We start from the raw sequence: 20,799 nt of genomic DNA on the forward strand, positions 1-20,799 counted from the left end.
ATCACTCAACCAACCCCGTCTACGAGCATAGCAAAACAAACTACATCGTCCCGAGCAATGGTAACAAAGGGATTTTGGGTCAACCTGCCACATGATACCACTCAAGACTTATTCAATTTCTCCTACTGCATGCATGGTGGCGAGCAATACTATTAATGCAATAAAACATAGGTATTGTAGAACATGATCAAATGACTTGCCTGGCTGACGGTCTTCGAACGCTAGTGACTCATGATAGCAAGCTTCGCACTCCGGGAATTATATTCGAAGCAAACAATAAACACATAAGCATACACCTATATTGACATAATAGCAAGCTATCGTAAATCACACATAAACAATCAAACCAAAACCAAAGGAAACTCAAAGAACTCAAAACAAGGTTTTCATTACTTCAAGCAAACAACTAGAAAATAGATTTATGTTGGGGAACGCAGTATTTCAAAAAAATTCCTACGATCACGCAAGATCTATCTAGGAGATGCATAACAACGAGAGGGGAGAGTGTGTCTACGTACCCTTTGTAGGATCGAAAGTATGTCTAGAGGGGGCGTGATTAGACTACTTGACCAAATAAAACTTATCCTTTTCCCAATTTTAGTTCTTGGCAAATTTTAGCAACTTTGGACAAGTCAAGAAATCTTAACACAATTCAGGCAAGCATGCAAAGAGTATATGAGCAGCGGAAAGTAAAGCATGCAACTTGCAAGAATGTAAAGGGAAGGGTTTGGAGGATTCAAATGCAATAGGAGACACGGATGTTTTTGTCGTGGTTCCGATAGGTGGTGCTATCGTACATCCACGTTGATGGAGACTTCAAACCACGAAGGGTAACGGCTGCGCGAGTCCACGGAGGGCTCCACCCATGAAGGGTCCACGAAGAAGCAACCTTGTCTATCCCACCATGGCCGTCGCCCACGAAGGACTTGCCTCACTAGCGGTAGATCTTCACGAAGTAGGCGATCTCCTTGCCCTTACAAACTCCTTGGTTCAACTCCACAATCTTGTCGGAGGCTCCCAAGTGACACCTAGCCAATCTAGGAGACAACACTCTCCAAGAAGTAACAAATGGTGTGTTGATGATGAACTCCTTGCTCTTGTGCTTCAAATGATAGTCTCCCCAACACTCAACTCTCTCTCACAGGATATGGATTTGGTGGAAAGAAGATTTGAGTGGAAAGCAACTTGGGGAAGGCTAGAGATCAAGATTCATATGGTAGGAATGGAATATCTTGGCCTCAACACAAGTGTAGGTGGTTCTCTCTCAGAAAAAGTAAGTTGGAAGTGTAGGTTCGTTCTGATGGCTCTCTCCACGAATGAAGAGGAGGTGGAGGGGTATATATAGCCTCCACACAAAATCTAACCGTTACACACAACTTGCCAATCTCGGTGGGACCGAATTGATAAACTCGGTCGGACCGATTCAGCAAATCTAGTGACCGTTAGGATTTTCGGTGGGACCGACATGCAACTCGGTAGGACCGATATGGTTAGGGTTAGGGCATAACGTAATCTCGGTGAGACCGATTACACAAACTCGGTGAGACCGATTTTGGTAATAAGATAACTAGAGAGTTGGTCAGGTAAAGTCGATGGGACCGATTCACTCATTTCGGTGAGATCAAAATGTTACGAAAGGGAAACAGAGAGTTTACATTGCAATCTCGGTGAGACCGATCGCTCATCTCGGTGGGACCGAAATGTTACGAAGGGAAACAGAGAGATTACAATCCCATCTCGGTGAGACCGAGATCCCTATCGGTAAGACCGATTTGCCTAGGGTTTGTGGCAGTGGCTATGACATCTGAACTCGGTGGCGCCGGATAGAAAGAATCGGTGGGGCCGAGTTTGACTTTTGGTTTAGGTCATATGTGGATGTGAGAAAGTAGTTGAGGGCTTTGGAGCATATCACTAAGCATTTTGAGCAAGAGCCTCATTAAGCAACACCTCATCCCTCCTTGATAGTATTGGCTTTTCCTATAGACTCAATGTGATCTTGGATCACTAAAATAGAAAATGTAGAGTCTTGAGCTTTGAGCTTGAGCCAATCCTTTTGTCCTTAGCATTTTGAGGGGTCCACTTTTCTCATCCATGCCATGCCAATCATTGAGCTTTCCTGAAATATTAATCTTGAAATAGCATTAGCTCAATGAGCTATATGTTGTTAGGAATTACCAAAACCACCTAGGGATAGTTGCACTTTCAATCTCTCTCTTTTTGGTAACTGATGACAACATATAGATCAAAGCTTCGACAAATGATAATAAGAGTGAAAAACATTGTTGCTTTGAGAAGTATGTGAAAAGCAAGAGCTCCCCCTAAATTTGTGCATAGTTTAAGATTTGCTTTGGACTGCAAATGCACAATGAGTTAGGATCATGGGTTACTCTTCCATGTCACATACATCTTGGTGGAGCGCTCAAAATGATAATAATTAAATACATGCACTCATCACCAAGCAAAGTGAATGATCATATGGGGATATAAAAGGATAATGTCATCCAACAAGCATTAAGGTAGCATATGATCAAACACATGATCATCCAAGTATCACACAAAAGCATAAAGTATCTCAACCAAGCAAATAACAAAGTTCAACCACCAAAAACAAGAGAGAACAAAGAGCAACACTCTCTCTCGAAGCGTATGATCTATACATTTTCTCCCCCTTTGGCAACAAGTTACCAAAAAGTTCATAAAAATGCATAGTGCTAGATCGACTCTCGGGATTGGTCTTCAGGTGGTGGTGTAGATAAAACTCCAAGGACGAAGGCATCAGTTGATGTAGATGGAGCTGGTGGAGTGGGTGCTGGAGCTAGTGGCACTGAAGCTGTAGCTGGTGCAGATGAAGTTGCTCTGGTGTCTATAACTGGCACTGCAGCAGATCTCTGTCCTCTGGGCACTCTAGCAAAAGCATCAGTGGTAGACTTGCCCTTCTTCTCCTGCACTTCATCCTGAAGTTGCTCAACAACTGACTGTATCTCAGTGACCTTCACATCTAAATCATAGAACTTCTGCTCCATGATCCTCTCCAAGCTCTCCTGGTTTTGAGTCAGGGTGGCCAATCCCTTCTCAATCCTCAGAGTGGAGGCAATCAAGTAGCCAAGCTGATCTTGCTTGCTCTTCAGAAGATACTGAGATGCCTCATCAATGGTTGGCATCTTTGCAGCCTTTTCAGTCCTTGCCTTCTCCCTCTTTGCTTGTGCTTGCACAGAAGATGGTTCATTCTCATCCATCACCATAGTGTTGTCCTCAAAGTCTGGGTAGATGGGCATATGTTCCTTGTCCAAGAGATATGTGCTAGTGCCCATCTTGGAGTTGATTAGCTCCTGGATCTATGGGGCATACCCACAACTTCTCTTCTGATCTCCAACTGTTCTCTTTATAGTTTCCACAATTAGGCTCATGACTTTGAACTTTTGAGGCACATCAAATATGTGAAGCAGGTTAATTGCATGGCCTCTGATCATCTTGTGATCACCTGACTTTGGCAATAGAGTGTGCCTGAGGATCCAGTTGATTATTGGCAAACCTGACAGAAGGTAATGTACTGATCCAAATTTGTGTGTCTCAAGAGCAACATCTGGGATCTCTCTGTACATATGTGCCATGGTGTTGTGATCCTTCTTCTTCTTGGCATAGACATCCAAGTTATCTTCATTCTCCTCAGGAGCATTGATCAATTTTTCCCATTCTTCAACTGTTGACTGGTACCTAGTACCTTCAGACATCCAGACAATCCTTCCATCTGGGTAGAAATGAGCTGTGGAGTAGAACTGCATAATAAGCTCATCATTCCACTTTGTGAGCTTCTGAGCCACAAACTCATCAACTCCACATGCCTTGAAGCTGTCATATACACCACGGAAGTGGTCCTCATTTTCCTTAATGAATTTCCAATCAACCCATCTCATGTCACACACTATGGGCTTCTTGTCAAGTAAACAGTCTCATAGAAGTCCTGTTGTTCCTTAGTGTGGAATCTGTAGTCCACAGCAGTCCTTCTCCTGGTGGCATATGGATCAGACTCTCTCCATAGCCTTAATCCTGAATCCTTCCTGATTTTCATATTCTCTGCAACTGGGTGTGCATCCTTGTGATCAGGGATCTTGGGCTTCAGCTTCCTCAAAACAACAGAATCATCTTCCTCTTCTTCTTCATCAGCTTGAGGCACTCGGGCCTTGTTCTTCTCCTCAGCAGGGATGTTCCTAGTGCTCCTCTTGGGTTTTGGCTTTGGAGCTGGAGTAGCAGTCTTAGGAGCAGTTTTGGGCTTAGATGGAGCAGCCCCTGCCTTAATTGCATCTCCCATAAGCTTTTGAGCTTTGGGTGCTGGTGTTGCATCCTCTTCCTCAGAATCTCTCATCATTGAAGGTTTACCAATAACTCTGGCAATGGTCTTCTTGACCCTTTCTTTCCTTTTCTTCTCTGCCACAACCTGTTCTTTGGGTGCAGATCCCAAAGTTTCTTGAGTGGATGATCTGGCCTTTGACATAGGAACTCTCTTGGCAGGAACCTTTTTCTTCATTCCTGGCTTAGTGGCAGCAGCTGTGCCATATTCATTTTTTAGAACTTTCCTCTTTGAGGTGGCCTCTTCCTCAACAGCCACATAGTCCTCATCCTCAGAATCTGAGGTTCTCTTCTTTCTGGTCCTGGTGGCTGCCTTAGGCAAGTTGTTGGGTGTACTCCTGCTTCCCTCATCAAAGCTGCTAGAGGGACTAGTGCCCTCACTTATGTGAACTTGCTCCTCAGACTTGTTCTGACTGTCACTCTGATCTGACATGATGCAAACACTGACAGCAGACCCTGTGAATAAATTATAGATGAGGTAGAGTAGATGAGCATCACAAGGTACAGAGGTTTTTTCAAAAGAATGAGTCAAAAACTTAGTTTTAGTTTTCCACAGAAAGCATTTCGGATCTACCGATTTGAAAACTCGGTGATACCGAAGCAGCTTTTGGAACCTAAACTAGTGAACTCGGTCAGACCGAGTCACAGTTCGGTGGCACCGAGACTGCTAGGGTTTCACAAAGAATTGAACTCGGTCACACCGATTTGCAATTCTCGGTCAAACCGAGAATCACATGTGCAATGGCCTTAGCCAAATCGGTGGAACCGATTTCAACAACTCGGTTGGTCCGAGATGATTTCGGCGGAAACCTAACCCTAAATTTTCAATCCACAACTAGACTACAGAGTGATTTCACTGGATAGAGTGATCTCAATCGTGGCAAGATACATGGCAAAACAATGTGCTAGGAATCAGAGTGAGATTAGCACAAGGATCAAGTCCATACCCTAAGTGCGGCGATGGACCTCCTACGGCGGCAACGGTGGAGACGATTTCCGTTGACGGTGGCGGAGACCAGCGGCGGGAGGCAGCTGGCGATGAGGAGGACGATCCGGAGACCCAGGGAGGCAGAGTAGGCTGAGCACGGGCGAAGGGGTTCGGAGAATTTTCCAAATTTTTGGCCCGGGGATATATATAGCCTGACCCTGTCGGTGTGACCGAGTGGAACAACTCTGTGGCACCGAGATGCATAACTGCAAGCAGTTACTGCAACTCAGTGTGACCGAAAAGTTCAAATCGGTTGCACCGAGATTGAAAACCTAGATCGGCTTAGTGATCTCGGTATGACTGAAATGGATGAATCGGTCAGACCGAAACTCATAAAGAAATTTTGGAAGTTTAAGTCTATGACGAATCGGGGACTCCGAGTGCTCCTCACACAGAGTGGTTCGAATCTGACTTGATCAAACTTTGTGATGTAGCATGAATAGAGTTTGAGACGAGAAAAGCATAGATAGCTAGAGAAGGTTCTTAGGCATTCTTGTCCATCCACTTGGCAAAAGAAAAAGGAACCAAGCAATCAAAACAACAAGTGGATGTCCTTGAGTGAGTAAATTATGCAACCAACATGCTCACACAATAAAATGGCAAATGAAATATGTGGCAAAGCATGCACAACCAATTCTAGCATCTATCAAGCAATTGGCGATGACTAGGTCATCTATATATGAGTATATTGACTTAGGAGTCAAATGAGAACATTTGATCATAGGTCATATTCATCGTTTAAGCACAAGTGGGGTTACCACTTTTACATAAAGCATCGTTGTGTTCACACCATTAGAGTTACTTTAGCTCAGTTCTTAGAGTAAAGCTCCCCCTAGATGTGAGATCCCCCCTAAGAGGGATGAAATAACCTTGAGTTTTGTCGATGATGACTTCATGTAGGTGTTGAAGATGTGGATGCTCAATGTTGATGTAGATCATTTGGAGCAATCCTTTGGAGTGAGTTGCACTTTCAATACCTACACGGGTTAGTCCCACAAGGAACAAACAAGGATATCCATAGACATAGAGTGATGCACACACAAGATGATGTCTATGAAAGCATTAGGTTACCTTGTCCCTTGTCTTACCAACAAGAGGGTTTGTGACTCCTTGAACTAGTGCAAGATGTAGAAGTTGATTGCACTTGTTCTTGCCAAAATGATAAGAGTGAAGTATGTTGGCGGAGTCACCCTCAAGAACACTTTAGTTCTTCTTCTTCTGGATCCACATCATCTTGATGGGAATCCTTGGAGTTGTAGTCATACTTGATGAAGTAGAACATGATGCAGTCTTGGGAACCCACTTGACCAAGGCCTTGGGTGCTTCTTCAAATGCATCAATTTCCTCTTGAAGCTTATCCTTGCCTTTTTGCTCGTGGTCTTGTGGTGAAATATCATCTCAAGCTTGTGTCCCTTTGAAGGAAGTATGATCTGAAGGAAATATGCCCTAGAGGAAATAATAAAGTTATTATTTATTACCTTATTTCATGATAAATGTTTATTATTCATGCTAGAATTGTATTAACTGGAAAACATAATACATGTGTGAATACATAGACAAACAGAGTGTCACTAGTATGCCTCTACTTGACTAGCTCGTTAATCAAAGATGGTTATGTTTCCTAACCATAGACAAAGAGTTGTTATTTGATTAACGGGATCACATCGTTAGGAGAATGATGTGATTGACTTGACCCATTCCGCTAGCTTAGCAGTCGATCGTTTAGTATGTTGCTATTGCTTTCTTCATGACTTATACATGTTCCTATGACTATGAGATTATGCAACTCCCGTTTACCAGAGGAACACTTTGTGTGCTACCAAACGTCACAACGTAACTGGGTGATTATAAAGGAGCTCTACAGGTGTCTCCAAAGGTACATGTTGGGTTGGCGCATTTCGAGATTAGGATTTGTCACTCCGACTGTCGGAGAGGTATCTTTGGGCCCTCTCGGTAATGCACATCACATAAGCCTTGCAAGCATTACAACTAATGAGTTAGTTGCAAGATGATGCATTACGGAACGAGTAAAGAGACTTGCCAGTAACGAGATTGAACTAGGTATTGAGATACCGACGATCGAATCTCGGGCAAGTAAAATACCGATGACAAAGGGAACAACGTATGTTGTTATGCGGTCTGACCGATAAAGATCTTCGTAGAATATGTGGGAGCCAATATGAGCATCCAGGTTCCGCTATTGGTTATTGACCGGAGACGTGTCTCGGTCATGTCTACATTGTTCTCGAACCCGTAGGGTCCGCACGCTTAAGGTTTTGATGACAGTTATATTATGAGTTTATGCATTTTGATGTACCGAAGTTTGTTCGGAGTCCCGCATGTGATCACGGACATGACGAGGAGTCTCGAAATTGTCGAGACATAAAGATTGATATATTAGAAGCCTATATTTGGATATCAGAAGTGTTCCGGGTGAAATCGGGATTTTACCGAAGTATCGGGAGGTTACCGGAACCCCCCGAGAGGTATATGGGCCTTAGTGGGCTTTAGTGGAAGAAAGGAGAGGTGGCCAGGGCTGGGCCGCGCGCCCCTCCGCCCTAGTCCGAATAGGACAAGAAGAGGGGGGCGCCGCCCCCCTTTCTTCTCTCTCTCATCTTCCCCCCTCCCGAATCCTATTCCAACTAGGAAAGGGGGGGAATCCTACTCCCGGTGGGAGTAGGACTCCTCCTGGCGCGCCCTCCTCCTGGCCGACCGCACCTCCCCCTGCTCCTTTATATACGGGGGCAGGGGGCACCCCTAGACACACAAGTTGATCCACGTGATCATATTCTTAGCCGTGTGCGGTGCCCCCTTCTACCATAATCCTCAATAATATTGTAGCGGTGCTTAGGCGAAGCCCTGCGATGGTAGTACATCAAGATCGTCACCACACCGTCGTGCTGACGGAACTCTTCCCCGACACTTTGCTGGATCGGAGTCCGGGGATCGTCATCGAGCTGAACGTGTGCTAGAACTCGGAGGTGCCGTAGTTTCGGTGCTTGATCGGTCGGGCCATGAAGACATACGACTACATCAACCGCATTGTGCTAATGCTCCCGCTGTCGGTCTACAAGGGTACGTAGATCGCACTCTCCCCTCTCGTTGCCATGCATCACCATGATCTTGCGTGTGCTTAGGAAATTTTTTGAAATTACTACGTTCCCCAATAGTGGCATCCGAGCCTAGGTTTTATGTGTTGATGTTATATGCACGAGTAGAACACAAGTGAGTTGTGGGCGATATAAGTCATACTGCTTACCAGCATGTCATACTTTGGTTCGGCGGTATTGTTGGACGAAGCGGCCCGGACCGACATTACGCGTACGCTTACGCGAGACCGGTTCTCCCGACGTGCTTTGCACAAAGGTGGCTAGCGAGTGATAGTTTCTCCAACTTTAGTTGAATCGAGTGTGGCTACGCCCGGTCCTTGCGAAGGTTAAAACAGCACCAACTTGACAAACTATCGTTGTGGTTTTCATGCGTAGGTAAGATTGGTTCTTGCTTAAGCCCGTAGCAGCCACGTAAAACTTGCAACAACAAAGTAGAGGACGTCTAACTTGTTTTTGCAGGGCATGTTGTGATGTGATATGGTCAAGACATGATGCTAAATTTTATTGTATGAGATGATCATGTTTTGTAACCAAGTTATCGGCAACTGGCAGGAGCCATATGGTTGTCGCTTTATTGTATGCAATGCAATTGCGCTGTAATGCTTTACTTTATCACTAAGCGGTAGCGATAGTCGTGGAAGCATAAGATTGGTGAGACGACAACGATGCTACGATGGTGATCAAGGTGTCGCGCCGGTGACGATGGTGATCATGACGGTGTTTCGAAGATGGAGATCACAAGCACAGGATGATGATGGCCATATCATATCACTTATATTGATTGCATGTGATGTTTATCTTTTATGCATCTTATCTTGCTTTGTTTGACGGTAGCATTTTAAGATGATCTCTCACTAATTATCAAGATGTGTTCTCCTTGAGTATGCACCGTTGCGAAAGTTCTTCATGCTAAGACACCACGTGATGATCGGGTGTGATAGGCTCTACGTTCAAATACAACGGGTGCAAAACAGTTGCACACGCGGAATACTCAGGTTATACTTGACGAGCCAAGCATATACAGATATGGCCTCGGAACACAGAGACCGAAAGGTCGAGCGTGAATCATATAGTAGATATGATCAACATAGTGATGTTCACCAATGAAACTACTCCATCTCACGTGATGATCGGACATGGTTTAGTTGATTTGGATCACGTGATCACTTAGAGGATTAGAGGGATGTCTATCTAAGTGGGAGTTCTTAAGTAATATGATTAATTGAACTTAAATTTATTGTGAACTTAGTCCTGGTAGTATTTTGCAAATTATGTTGTAGATCAATAGCTCGCGTTGTTGCTTCCCTGTGTTTATTTTTATATGTTCCTAGAGAAAATTGTCTTGAAAGATATTAGTAGCAATGATGCGGATTGGATCCGTTATCTGAGGTTTATCCTCATTGCTGCACAGAAGAATTATGTCCTTGATGCACCGCTAGGTGACAGACTTATTGTAGGAGCAGATACAAATGTTATGAACGTTTAGCTAGCTCAATATGATGAGTACTTGATAGTTTAGTGCACCATGCTTAATGGCTTAGAATCGGGACTTCAAAGACGTTTTGAACGTCATGGACCATATGAGATGTTCCAGGAGTTGAAGTTAATATTTCAAGCAAATACCCGAGTTGAGAGATATGAAGTATCCAACAAGTTCTATATCTAAAAGATGGAGGAGAATCGCTCAACTAGTGAGCATGTGCTCAGATTGTTTGTGTACTACAATCGCTTGAATCAAGTGGGAGTTAAATCTTCCAGATAAGATAGTGATTGACAGAATTCTCTAGTCACCATCACCAAGTTAGTAGAACTTCGTGATGAACTATAGTATGCAAGGGATGACGAAAATGACTCCCGAGCTTTTCATGATGATGAAATCGATGAAGGTAGAAATCAAGAAAGAGCATCAAGTGTTGATGGTAGACAAGACCACTAGTTTCAATAAAAGGGCAAAGGGAAGAAGGGGAACTTCAAGAAGAACGGCAAGCAATTTGCTTCTCAAGTGAAGAAGCCCAAGTCTGGTCCTAAGCCTGAGACTAAGTGCTTCTACTGCAAAGAGACTGGTCACTGGAAGCAGAACTGCCCCAAGTATTTGGTTTATAAGAAGGATGGCAAAGTGAACAAAGGTATATTTGATATATAGATTATTAATGTGTATTTTATTAGTGTTCGTAGCAACCCCTCGGTATTTGATACTGGTTCAATTACTAAGAGTAGTAACTCGAAACGGGAGTTGCAGAATGAACAGAAACTAGTTAAGGGTGAAGTGACGATATGTGTTGGAAGTAGTTCCAAGATTGATATGATCATCATCTCACACTCCCTATACTTTCGGGATTAGTGTTGAACCTAAATAAGTGTTATTTGGTGTTTGCGTTGAGCATGAATATGATTTGATCATGTTTATTGCAATACGATTATTCATTTAAATTAGAGAATAATTGTTGTTCTATTTACATGAATAAAACCTTATATGGTTACACACCCAATGAAAATGGTTCATTGGATCTCGATCATAGTGATACACATATTCATAATATTGAAGACAAAAGATGCAAAGTTAATAATGATAGTGCAACTTATTTGTGGCACTGCCGTTTAGGTCATATTGGTGTAAAGCGCATGACGAAACTCCATGCTGATGGGATTTTGGAATCACTTGATTATGAATCACTTGATGCTTCCGAACCATGCCTTATGGGCAAGATGACTAAGACTCCGTTCTCCAGAACAATGGAGCGAGCAACTGACTTATTGGAAATAATACATACTGATGTATGTGATCCGATGAGTGTTGAGGCCCACGGCGGGTATCGTTATTTTCTGACCTTCACAGATGATTTGAGCAGATATGGGTATATCTACTTGATGAAACACAAGTCTGAAACATTTGAAAAATTCAAAGAATTTCAGAGTGAAGTGGAGAATCATCGTAACAAAAATAAAAAATTTCTATGATATGATCGCAGAAGTAAAATATTTGAGTTACGAGTTTGGCCTTCAGTTAAAAACAATGTGAAATAGTTTCACTACTCATGCCACCTGGAACACCACAGCATAATGGTGTGTCCGAACGTCATAACCGTACTTTATTAGATATGGTGCGAACTATGATGTCTCTTACCAATCTACCACTATCGTTTTGGGATTATGCATTAGAGACAGCTGCATTCACGTTAAATAGGGCACCATCTAAATCCGTTGAGACGACACCGTATGAACTATGGTTTGACAAGAAACCTAAGCTGTCGTTTCTTAAAGTTTGAGGTTGCAATGCTTATGTGAAAAAGTTTCAACCTGATAAGCTCAAACCCAAATCGGAGAAGTGCGTCTTCATAGGATACCCAAAAGAAAAATGTTGGGTACACCTTCTATCACAGATCCGAAGGCAAGATGTTCGTTGCTGAGAATGGATCCTTTCTAGAGAAGGAGTTTCTCTCGAAAGAAGTGAGTGGGAGGAAAGTAGAACTTGATAAGGTAATTGTACCTTCTCCCTTATTGGAAAGTAGTTCATCATAGAAATCTGTTCCTGTGACTACTACACCAATTAGTGAGGAAGCTAATGATAATGATCATGTAACTTCAGATCAAGTTACTACCGAATCTCGTAGGTTAAGCAGAGTGAGATCCGCACCAGAGTGGTACGGTAATCCTATTCTGGAAGTCATGTTACTAGACCATGACGAACTTGCGAACTATGAGGAAGCGATGATGAGCCCAGATTCCGCGAAATGGTTTGAGGCCATGAAATCTGAGATATGATCCATGTATGAGAACAAAGTATGGACTTTGATGGATTTGCCTGATGATCGGCAAGCCATAGAAAATAAATGGATCTTCAAGAGGAAGACGGACGCTGATAGTAGTGTTACTATCTACAAAGCTAGACTTGTCGAAAAATGTTCTTGACAAAGTTCAAGGTGTTGACTACGATGAAATTTTCTCACTAGCGATGCTTAAGTCTGTCCAAATCATGTTAGCAATTGCCGCAATTTTATGAAATCTGGCAAATGGATAACCAAAACTACATTCCTTAATGGATTTAAAGAAGAGTTGTATATGATACAACCAGAAGGTTTTGTCAATCCTAAAGGTGCTAACAAAATATGCAAGCTCCAGCGATCCATCTATGGACTGGTGCAAGCATCTCGGAGTTGGAATATACGCTTTGATAAGTTGATCAAAGCATATAGTTTTATACAGACTTGCGGTGAAGCCTGTATTTACAAGAAAGTGAGTGGGAGCACTACAGCATTTCTGATAAGTATATGTGTATGACATATTGTTGATCGGAAATAATGTAGAATTATTCTGCAAAGCATAAAGGAGTGTTTGAAAAGATTTTTTCAAAGAAAACCTCGGTGAAGCTGCTTACATATTGAGCATCAAGATCTATAGAGATAGATCAAGACGCTTGATAAGTTTTTTCAATGAGTACATACCTTGACAAGATTTTGAAGTAGTTCAAAATGGAACAGTCAAAGAAAGAATTCTTGCCTGTGTTACAAGGTGTGAAGTTGAGTAAGACTCAAAGCCCGACCAAGGTAGAAAATAGAATGAGAATGGAAGTCATTCCCTATGCCTTGGCCATAGGTTCTATAAAGTATGCCATGCTGTGTACCAGACCTATTGTATACCCTACACTAATTTTGGCAAGGGAGTACAATAGTGATCTAGGAGTAGATCACTGGACAGTGGTCAAAATTATCCTTAGTGGAATAAGGATATGTTTCTCGATTATGGAGGTGACAAAAGGTTCGTCGTAAAAGGGTTACGTCGATACAAGTTTTGGCACTGATCCGGATGACTCTTAGTCTTCATCTGGATACATATTGAAAGTGGGAGCAATTAGCTAAAGTAGCTCCGTGCAGAGCATTGTAGACATAGAAAACTGCAAAATACTTACGGATCTGAATATGGCAGACCCGTTGACTAAACTTCTCTCACAGGCAAAACATGATCACACATTAGTACTCTTTGTTTGTTAATCACATAGCAATGTGAACTAGATTACTGACTCTAGTAAACCCTTTGGGTGTTGGTCACATATCGATGTGAACTATGGGTGTTAACCACATAAAGATGTGAACTATTGATGTTAGATCACATGGCGATGTGAACTAGATTATTGACTCTAGTGCAAGTGGGAGACTGAAGGAAATATGCCCTAGAGGCAATAATAAAGATATTATTTATTTCCTTATTTCATGATAAATGTTTATTATTCATGCTAGAATTGTATTAACTGGAAACATAATACATGTGTGAATACATAGACAAACAGAGTGTCACTAGTATGCCTCTACTTGACTAGCTCGTTAATCAAAGATGGTTATGTTTCCTAACCATAGACAAAGAGTTGTTATTTGATTAACGGGATCACATCATTAGGAGAATGATGTGATTGACTTGACCCATTCCGTTAGCTTAGCACTCGATCGTTTAGTATGTTGCTATTGCTTTCTTCATGACTTATACATGTTCCTATGACTATGAGATTATGCAACTCCCGTTTACCGGAGGAACACTTTGTGTGCTACCAAACGTCACAACGTAACTGGGTGATTATAAAGGAGCTCTACAGGTGTCTCCAAAGGTACATGTTGGGTTGGCGTATTTCGAGATTAGGATTTGTCACTCCGATTGTCGGAGAGGTATCTCTGGGCCCTCTCGGTAATGCACATCACATAAGCCTTGCAAGCATTACAACTAATGAGTTAGTTGCAAGATGATGTATTACGGAACAAGTAAAGAGACTTGCCAGTAACGAGATTGAACTAGGTATTGAGATACCGACGATCGAATCTCGGGCAAGTAAAATACCGATGACAAAGGGAACAACGTATGTTGTTATGCGGTCTGACCGATAAAGATCTTCGTAGAATATGTGGGAGCCAATATAAGCATCCAGGTTCCGCTATTGGTTATTGACCGGAGACGTGTCTCGGTCATGTCTACATTGTACTCGAACCCGTAGGGTCCGCACGCTTAAGGTTTTGATGACAATTATATTATGAGTTTATGCATTTTGATGTACCAAAGTTTATTCGGAGTCCCGGATGTGATCACGGACATGACGAGGAGTCTCAAAATTGTCGAGACATATAGATTGATATATTGGAAGCCTATATTTGGATATCGGAAGTTTTCCGGGTGAAATCGGGATTTTACCGGAGTACCAGGAGGTTACCGGAACCCCCCGGGAGGTATATGGGCCTTAGTGGGCTTTAGTGGGAGAGAGGAGAGGTGGCCAGGGCTGGGCCGCGCGCCCCTCCCCCCTAGTCCGAATAGGACAAGAAGAGGGGGGCGGCGCCCCCTTTCTTCTCTCTCTCCTCTTTCCCCCTCCCGAATCCTATTCCAACTAGGAAAGGGGGGAATCCTACTCCCGGTGGGAGTAGGACTCCTCCTGGCGCGCCCTCCTCCTGGCCGACCGCACCTTCCCCTGCTCCTTTATATACGGGGGCAGGGGGCACCCCTAGACACACAAGTTGATCCACGTGATCATATTCTTAGCCGTGTGCGGTGCCCCCTTCCACCATAATCCTCGATAATATTGTAGCGGTGCTTAGGCGAAGCCCTGCGACGGTAGTACATCAAGATCGTCACCACGCCGTCGTGCTGACGGAACTCTTCCTCGACACTTTGCTGGATCGGAGTCCGGGGATCGTCATCGAGCTGAACGTGTGCTAGAACTCGGAGGTGTCGTAGTTTCGGTGCTTGATCGGTCGGGCCGTGAAGACGTACGACTACATCAACCGCGTTGTGCTAACGCTTCCGCTGTCGGTCTACAAGGGTACGTAGATCACACTCTCCCCTCTCATTGCCATGAGTCACCATGATCTTGCGTGTGCGTAGGAATTTTTTTGAAATTACTACGTTCCCCAACAGGATCATACTTCTTTTATTGAGGAACAAACTTTGTCTTGGGGTATTGATCTTCTTCCCACTCAACTCCATTGGCATTGGACTTTCGTTCAAAACCAACACCTTGGTTCTTCCGGTGTCTTCCTTGCTTGCGTACAATTTCCTCAAATTGCTTACTCCCGGCAAGGCTCTTATAAACACCTTTCTCTATAATTCCCTTCAATAAGCTATTTTCTTGCTTAGGTGTAACTTGGCTAAGAGAATCATTAGTGGAATCAAGAGAACTACTAGGAGCAACAACATTGGATTTAGCATGATTATTGTTACTACTAGAGGAAGAATCTTTCTTGTTCTTGTTACTAGACTTGACTTGAGGCATGTAAGTGGATAAGAGTAAATGCTTGGTAATGTAAGAAGAACTTTTCTTGTGAAGATCATCATTGATTGCCTTTAAGAACTCAAGCTCTTGCTCAAGGTTGAGCTTTTCAAAATGTAATTTCTCATGAGTCCTTAAAAGTTCTCGATGATCTCCTAAGATAGTTTCCTGAGATAACTTAAGAGTGTTTAGTTCTTTAGTTAGAAACTCAATCTTCTCCTTATCATTGTCATTCGTTTTATCTTGATTAGAATGATTAATTGACGTTTCATCATAGTATTCATCACTAGAGTTGTCAACAAGTAAATCATCATCACCTAACAAGTCATCTTCATCACTATTGAAATCAACATACTCGGGGTGTGATACCTTTGGGCCTTTAGCCATGAAGCATCTTCCAAGTCCTTCATTTGGTGAATCAAATATGTCATAGGAGTTGGTTGACACAAGTGCTAGACCGACAACACCTTCATCTTGAGTATATTCGGAGTCGGAGTGATAGCTTCTCTCGGAGTGATTGTCGGAGTCAGAGCTGGATACCCATTCACCAACATGAGCTTGATGTCTTCGTTTTGTGTAGCTCCTTGATGACTTGTCCTTCCTTTTCGAATCCTTGCTTCTCCAGGATGTTCTTCGTTCATAACGATCATCTCTACTCCTCTCTCTTGATGGTGATTCTTCTCTTCTACTTCTTATTTTTGGAGAATCTTCTCTTCTCTTGTAGGGTGTCGTACACTCATTAGAATAGTGTACGGGTCTTCCACATGTGTAGCAATTTCGCTCTCGACTAGAAGATCTTTTGTCATTGTAGGACCTTGACTTGGAACTTCTCTCTTTGCTTCTACTCTTGTAGAACTTGTTGAATTTCTTCACCATTAGGCTCAATTCTTCATTGAAGGTTTGTTTCTCACTTGATGATTCTACGATCTGATCGCGGAGACAAATATTTGAGTTACGAGTTTGGTCTTCAATTAAAACAATGTGGAATAGTTTCACAAACTCATGCCACATGGAACACCACAGCATAATGGTGTGTCCGAACGTCATAACCGTACTTTATTGGATATAGTGTTGTCGTTTCTTAAAGTTTGGGGTTGCAATGCTTATGTGAAAAAGTTTCATCCTGATAAGCTCAAACCCAAATCGGAAAGTGTGTCTTCATAGGATACCCAAAATGTTACTGTTGGGTACACCTTCTATCACAGATCCAAAGGCAAGACATTCGTTGCTAAGAATGGATCCTTTCTAGAGAAGGAGGTTCTCTCGAAAGAAGTGAGTGGGAGGAAAGTAGAACTTGATAAGGTAATTGTACCTTCTCCCTTATTGGAAAGTAGTTCATCACAGAAATCTGTTCCTGTGACACCTACACCAATTAGTGAGGAAGCTAATGATAATGATCATGAAACTTCAGAACAAGATACTACTGAACCTCGTAGATCAACCAGAGTGAGATCCGCGCCAGAGTGGTACGGTAATCCAGTTCTGGAAGTCATGCTACTAGATCATGATGAACCTACGAACTATGAAGAAGCGATGGTAAGCCCAGATTCCGCAAAATGGCTTGAAGCCATGAAATCTGAGATGGGATCCATGTATGAGAACAAAGTGTGGACTTTGGTTGACTTGCCCAATGATCGGCAAGCAATTGAGAATAAATGGATCTTCAAGAGGAAGACGGACGCTGATAGTAGTGTTACTATCTACAAAGCTAGAATTGTCGCAAAAGGTTTTCGACAAGTTCAAGGTGTTGACTATGATGAGAGTTTCTCACTCGTATCTATGCTTCAGTCTGTCCGAATCATGTTAGCAATTGCTGCATTTTATGAAATCTGGCAAATGGATAAACAAAACTGCATTCCTTAATAGATTTATTAAAGAAGAGTTGTATATGATACAACCAGAAGGTTTTGTCAATCCTAAAGGTGCTAACAAAATATGCAAGCTCCAGCGATCCATCTATGGACTGGTGCAAGCATCTCGAAGTTGGAATATACGCTTTGATAAGTTGATCAAAGCATATAGTTTTATACAGACTTGCGATGAAGCCTGTATTTACAAGAAAGTGAGTGGGAGCACTACAACATTTCTGATAAGTATATGTGAATGGCATATTGTTGATCGGAAATAATGTAGAATTACTCTGCAAAGCATAAAGGAGTGTTTGAAAGGAATTTTCCAAAGAAAGACCTCGGTGAAGCTGCTGACATATTGAACATCAAGATCTATAGAGATAGATCAAGACGCTTGATAAGTTTTTTTCAATGAGTACATACCTTGACAAGATTTTGAAGTAGTTCAAAATAGAACAGTCAAAGAAAGAGTTCTTGTGTGTGTTACAAGGTGTGAAATTGAGTAAGACTCAAAACCCGACCACGACAGAAGATAGAAAGAGAATGAAAGTCATTCCCTATGCCTCAGCCATAGGTTCTATAAAGTATGCCATGCTATGTACCAGATCTATTGTATACCCTACACTGATTTTGGCAAGGTAGTACAATAGTGATCTAGGAGTAGATCACTGGACAGCGGTCAAAATTATCCTTAGTGGAATAAGGATATGTTTCTCGATTATGGAGGTGACAAAAAGGTTCGTCGTAAAGGGTTACGTCGATGCAAGTTTTGACACTAATCCAGATGACTCTAAGTCTCAATCTGGATACATATTGAAAGTGGGAGCAATTAGCTAGAGTAGCTCTGTGCAGAGCATTGTTGACATAGAAATTTGCAAAATACATACGGATCTGAATGTGGCAGACACGTTGACTAAACTTCTCTCACAAGCAAAACATGATCACACCTTAGTACTCTTTGGGTGTTAATCGCATAGCGATGTGAACTAGATTACTGAATCTAGTAAACCCTTTGGGTGTTGGTCACATGAAGATGTGAACTAATCACATAAAGATGTGAACTATTAGTGTTAAATCACATGGTGATGTGAACTAGATTATTGACTCTAGTGCAAGTGGGAGACTAAAGGAAATATGCCCTAGAGGCAATAATAAAGTTATTATTTATTTCCTTATATCATGATAAATGTTTATTATTCATGCTAGAATTGTATTAACCGGAAACATAATACATGTGTGAATACATAAACAAACAGAGTGTCACTAGTATGCCTCTACTTGACTAGCTCGTTAATCAAAGATGGTTATGTTTCCTAACCATGGACAAAGAGTTGTTATTTGATTAACGGGATCACATCATTAGTTGAATGATCTGATTGACATGACCCATTCCATTAGCTTAGCACCCGATCGTTTAGTATGTTGCTATTGCTTTCTTCATGACTTATACATGTTCCTATGACTATGAGATTATGCAACTCCCGTTTGCCGGAGGAACACTTTGTGTGCTACCAAACATCACAACATAACTGGGTGATTATAAAGGTGCTCTACAAGTGTCTCCAAAGGTACATGTTGGGTTGGCGTATTTCGAGATTAGGATTTGTCACTCTGATTGTCGGAGAGGTATCTCCGGGCCCTCTCGGTAATGCACATCACATAAACCTTGCAAGCATTGCAACTAATGAGTTAGTTGTGAGATGATGTATTACGGAACGAGTAAAGAGACTTGCCGGTAACGAGATTGAACTAGGTATGGGATACCGACAATCGAATCTCGGGCAAGTAACATACCGATGACAAAGGGAACAACGTATGTTGTTATGCGGTCTGACCGATAAAAGATCTTCGTAGAATATGTAGGAACCAATATGGGCATCCAGGTCCCGCTATTGGTTATTGACCGGAGACGTGTCTCGGTCATGTCTACATTGTTCTCGAACCCGTAGGGTCTGCACGGTTAAGGTTACGATGACAGTTATATTATGAGTTTATGCATTTTGATGTACCGAAGGTTTTTTGGAGTCCCGGATGTGATCACGGACATAACGAGGAGTCTCGAAATGGTCGAGACATAAAGATTGATATATTGGAAGCCTATGTTTGGATATCGGAAGTGTTCCGGGTGAAATCAGGATTTTACCGGATTACCGGGAGGTTACCGGAACCCCCCGGGAGGTATATGGGCCTTAGTGGGCCTTAGTGGAAGAGAGGAGAGGTGGCCAGAGATGGGCCGCGCGCCCGTCCCCCCCTTGGTCCGAATAGAACAAGGAGAGGGGGCCGGGCCCCCCTTCCTCCTCTCTCTCCTCTTCCCCCCCCCCTCCACGAATCCTATTCCAACTAGGAAAGGGGGGGAGTCCTACTCCCGAAAGACCTACCATCGTCTCATGAAGTGCCAAGAGGACCTATGACACGAGCTAGAGCTAGAGCTCTCGAGACCGAGGTGACTTCTTTCCTTAGTGATATCACATATGATCCTCTCGAAACATGGCTACTACCTAAGTCCGGAATGTTATGCATGATCAGGTACCAAGAGGACCCTCCCGAAGATGCACGTGAAGATGAACAAGTCCCCGAGTCCACGAATGAAGAGATCCAATGGAAGGAGCCAAGAACAGCGCCCAGGACCCAGACATCCGGCCCCTAGAGGTGTCACCTGCAGCAACGGACCAACGGCCAAGTCTACAGGGCCCGGACATCCGGCGACCAGCCCGGACATCCGGCCCCGACCCGGAAATCGGGCCAACAACCCAGAAATCCGGACACCCTCAGTCCAGAAAGCAACAAGACCGACCCCGCCAGCCCGGACATCCGGCCCCTCCAGGTCGGACATCCGGCCCTCCGCGAATGCCCGGACATCCGGCCCTTCCTGCCCGCGTGCACTGCTTCTGGGCCGAGGCCCGTGTACCCCTTCGCCCCTTAGACTATATATACTTCCCCTCCACCTACGTTTTAGGGTTAGCAAAGGATTGGCTCATTTTGTGTGAGAGCTTTGCTCATCCACTTGGTTACCTTCTCCTCAGAGATCGCGCCTCCGCGGAGAAGATCCCCCAAGCGGATTCAAGACCCCTTCACGGGAAGAACTCAAGACCTCCTCACGGAGAAGATCGTGCTACTTGTATCATCCTTAGTTGACCCTGGATCATGTATCTCTTATGTGTTTGAGGATCTAGCATATGTGTGGTCATTCTTGTTGGTTTTAGTGTTTCTCTCATGTTTCCCCTCACATTCTTCGTGTTCTTCACAGGATCCGCTCCTTTCATG

Source organism: Triticum aestivum, chromosome 3A (genome assembly GCF_018294505.1).
Source record: "Triticum aestivum cultivar Chinese Spring chromosome 3A, IWGSC CS RefSeq v2.1, whole genome shotgun sequence".
Lineage (NCBI taxonomy): Eukaryota > Viridiplantae > Streptophyta > Magnoliopsida > Poales > Poaceae > Triticum > Triticum aestivum.